Source organism: Cebus imitator, unplaced genomic scaffold (assembly GCF_001604975.1).
Source record: "Cebus imitator isolate Cc_AM_T3 unplaced genomic scaffold, Cebus_imitator-1.0 Scaffold751, whole genome shotgun sequence".
Taxonomy (NCBI): Eukaryota; Metazoa; Chordata; class Mammalia; order Primates; family Cebidae; genus Cebus; species Cebus imitator.
In genome coordinates this window covers 198,867-203,257 of record NW_016108066.1, presented here as the reverse complement: position 1 = coordinate 203,257, position 4,391 = coordinate 198,867, and the positions used below count along the sequence as shown (strand labels likewise).

Sequence of the window (4,391 nt, the reverse complement as noted above, 5' to 3'; positions counted from 1 at the left end):
TGCACTCCAGACTGGGTAACAGAGCAAGACTTCTTCCCAAAAAAAAAAGTGTACAGCTTAAATAATTTCTACATAGGCATATGCCTGTGGAACCACCACCCAAATCCAAGATACAGAATATTCCAGTTTCCTAGCTAAGTTCCTTGTGTCTCTTCTCAGTTAACTTTCTTTCCACAAAGGCAAACATTATTTGACCGTAGATTAGTTTTGCCTGTTCATGAACTTCATATAACAAAATAATTCAGTATCTACTGTTTTGTGTCTGGTTTCTTTCTTTTTTCATTTTTTAATGGTTTTAAAGTGTTTAAAATTTTTACAAATACACTGGAGAGTCAGGTAATGCTGCCAGCGTTGGGTGCAAGCGGGGGCCACAGGTCTGCACGCTCCTTTGCTACTGGTCCTGTAATGGCAGAACTTTTATCTCGTTTTTATTGTTCACCTTGACCCCTGCATCATCTTCAAAATAAAGAAACATGCCATTTTTTTCTCCGGCATGATGTTCGTTGTTGAGTGACCACTGCTGGATGTACCTTTTTTCTGAGTTCTGGTTTGCCTTTCTTGACTGTGGCCATCACCATGCCACCCATACTAGCAGCAGAAAGTCTGTTCAGCCGTCCCTTGATCCCCTTCACGGAGATGATATACAGGTTTTTGGCTCCTGTGTTCTCAGCACAGTTGATCACAGCTCCTACTGGAAGACCCAAGGAAATCCGGAATTTCGCACCAGAGGACCCACCCTGTCCCCGCTTCGACATCTTGAATGCTGGAAAGAAAGAAAAAGTATGTCTGGCTTCTTTTACTTAACGTTGTATCTGTGGATTCATCTACGCATTGCATGTGATAGTCATGTTTTTTTATTTGCTGTGTAATATTCTACTGTGTGACTATATCACAATTTATTTATCTATTTTACTGTTGTTGAATATTTGGGTAATTTCTGGTCTTTAGCTATTGTGATTAAAGCTACTATCAGCCAGGTACAGTGGCTCACGCCTGTAATCTCAACACTTTGAGAGGCTGACACTGGTGGATCACTTGAGGCCAGGAGTTCAAGACCAGCCTGTTCAACATGGCAAAACCCGTCTCTACTAAAAATACAAAAATTAGCTGGGTGTGGTGGTGCACACCTATAGTCCCAGCCTCACTCGTGAGGCTAAGGCAGGAGAGTCACTTGAACCTGGGAGACGGAGGTTGCAGTGAGCCGAGATTACGCCACTGCACTCCAGCCTGGGTGACAGAGTGAGACCCTGTCTCAAAAAGTAAATAAATAAATAAATAATAAAGCTGGCCGGGTGCCATGGCTCATGCCTGTAATACTAGTACTTTGGGAGGCAAAGGTGGGTGGATCACTTGAGGTCAAGAGTTCATGGCCGGGCGTGGTGGCTCACGCCTGTAATCCAAGCACTTTGGAGGCCAAGGTGGGCGGATCACCTGAGGTTGGGAGTTCAAGACCAGCCTGACCAACATGGTAAAACCTTGTCTTAAATAAATAAATAAATAAATAAATAAAAGAGTTCAAGACCAGGCTGGCCAACATGGTGAAACCCCTTCTCTACTAAAATTACAAAAAATTAGCTGCCCACAGTGGCGGGTGCCTGTAATCCCAGCTAGTTGGGAAGCTGAGGCAGGAGAATCGCTTGAACCCAGGAGGTGGAAGTTGCGGTGAACCAAGATTGCACCACTGCACTCCAGCCTGGGTGGCAGAGCAAGACTCTGTCTCAAAAAAATATAATAAAATAAATAAATAAGGCTACTAATAACATTTTTTTTATTATGTTGCATATCCAGAATGAAATTGCTGGGTCTCCATCCTCTTTCCTTCACCGATGAACTTCTTGAAAGAATGGTCTATCCTCTTACTGTTGCCACATCCTCATTTTCCATTGATTTCTCATCAAATTGTGCCTGGCTTTTTTCTTCTACTCCCTTCCTGCTGTCATTGTTCCTGCTCATGCTATCGGTGAACTCCTTCCGGCTAAATCCAGGAACGCTTTCGGACTCTGCTCCGTTTGACCTATCGGTAGTGTTTGATAATGCTGACTTCTTCTTTGACTCTGCACCGTGACTCTTCCTAGGTTTACCCTGCCTCTTTTCTTGCTCCTCATCAGACTCACTTGCAAACTCTTTAATCTATGCCTGCCCATTAAATGTTGGTGTTCTCAGAGCCTAGTAGCAGAGGGAAACGTCTCATTCTACGTTAAAGACCTCACATGAGTGGCCCACTTGAGTTCAAGACCTGTTTTGCTTGGCCCCCATAATGTTTAAATACTGTTTAATATGAATGTCTTTTAAGAAGGGGTGTATTAGGCTGGGCGCGGTGGCTCAAGCCTGTAATCCCAGCACTTTGGGAGGCCGAGGCGGGTGGATCACGAGGTCAAGAAATCGAGACCATCCTGGTCAACATGGTGAAACCCCATCTCTACTAAAAATACAAAAATTAGCTGGGCATGATGGTGCGTGCCTGTAGTCCCAACTGCTCGGGGGGCTGAGGCAGGAGAATTGCTTGAACCCAGCAGGCGGAGGTTGCGGTGAGCCGAGATCATGCCATTGCACTCCAGTCTGGGCAACAACAGCGAAACTCCGTCTCAAAAAAAAAAAAAAAAAGAAGGGATGTATTATTTTGAGTTCTCACTGCACTAACCACCACTCTTTATAGTTGTGATCTGAGCTACTTTACTCAACTACATTATTTTCTTGGTCCCTGAAAGCATTTTAGTTTGCAAACTTTTCTCTAATGTTTTCTTCCAGTGATGTCATTCTCTTCCACAGGCTCAATTGCACATTGCTGACTCCTTCCAGATTCAAATCTTTAGTTTCCTCCTTCCTCTGATGCTCCAGACCTATATTTCTAACCCTTTGCTGGACATCTCCATTTGGACATCCCATGGACTTCTCACACGCATCAGGTCCACACGAACTCACCATCTTTCCCTCCAGGCCTGCCCCTTTCCTGTGCTCACTGTTGTGGGGAATGGCGTCCCTATCCCTGCAGGCGTTCAAGCTTGGTGTCAGCCTCCATCCCCTTACCTTCTACATCTAATTGCTCATCTAATATCACTGCTTCCCTCTCCTATATGTTTTCCCAATGGATCTCTTCTTCCCCATTGCTGTTGCCATTGTCTTAATTCTCTTCTTCTCTTGCCTGGATCATTCCTCATTCCACAAATATTTGTCAAGTGCCTACTATGTGTTGGGCAATGTTCTAGACACCAGGGTCAGTACCACAGAGGGTACTGCAGCCATCCGGGCACGCGGCACCTTGCCTGAGCACCTGGGAGGCAGGTCGTGCATGGAGAGGCAGGCAGGGCAAAAGCACATGTTCCTTGCGGCCACAGCAGCCATTTGTGAGGTCATCCCTTGAGAATCCCTCTGGTTGCCTGGAAGTGACTGTAAGATGGGACAGGAGTATCTGCAGGGCCCTGTGGCTCTGAAGGAGTTGACAGGGTTAAAAACCAATGAATGAAACGTGTGATTATTATTCACACACTCCATTTTTTTTTTCCAGCTTCCGGCCTGGGAGTTGCATTTTGATTCTGTTCCTCTCTGTGGCTGGCCTGTCTCTCATGCTCAGACCACACCATCATACCCAGTATGGATTTCTCAACACGGACTCCTATTCATCTCCCCAACTTCTGACCTTAGTTTAGTCCTCTGAACCCAAAGTCCCATGTATGTCCCTGCGGACACCCCATTTCTCTATCATCTGACCCAGTCGTGACCTGCCAGCACATTGCCCTGTCTGTTTCATCTTGCCAGCCTGGCATAACTCCCAGAAAGACTGCCCTTGGCTTGTCCTATTTTGTTTCTCTCCCTAATTTGATGCTGACATTGACAGATAAAGACAAGGGAGACAGCCAAACCCCAGGGCGTAACCGGTAGGTATCATTCAAACACCACCAAGTTAATCCTCAGGATCTGGGATCATGCCTGGCTGAAATGGTAATTCCACCACTTGGTGCGGAATGGAGAGTGGCTTTTGAAATTGCCTTGTAGAGGGGCCATTTGCCCAACCAGAAAATCCCAGTCTCTAGACCTGGGGGGCCCAGTTTCTGGGGAAGATAGAAAAAATTTGAAATCAAGAAGGAGCAAAGAAAGATAGAAGGAACACGTCGAGCTCCAGCAAGTTTAGACTTTTGAATTCACAGTTTTACCCTAGCATGCATGGCCCATGGCCTGTGTGAGATGTTTTTTTTCCCTTTTCTTTTCTGTTTTTTTTGAGATGGGGGTCTCTCTCTGTTGCCCAGGCTGGAGTGCAGTAGCCTAATCTCGGCTCACTACAACCTCTGCCTCCTGGGTTCAAGTGATTCTCCTGCCTCAGCCTCCTGAGTAGCTGGGACTACAGGCATGTGCCAACAAGCCTGGCTAATCTTTAGTATTTTTTTTTTTTTTTT

The 4,391-nt window shown here is 45.7% G+C and overlaps 1 pseudogene; it reads right to left on the bottom strand.

Annotated features, from left to right (window-relative positions):
• Window positions 1-332: 332 nt before the first annotated feature.
• Window positions 333-950, bottom strand: LOC108296906 (annotated as a pseudogene).
• Window positions 951-4,391: the final 3,441 nt, after the last annotated feature.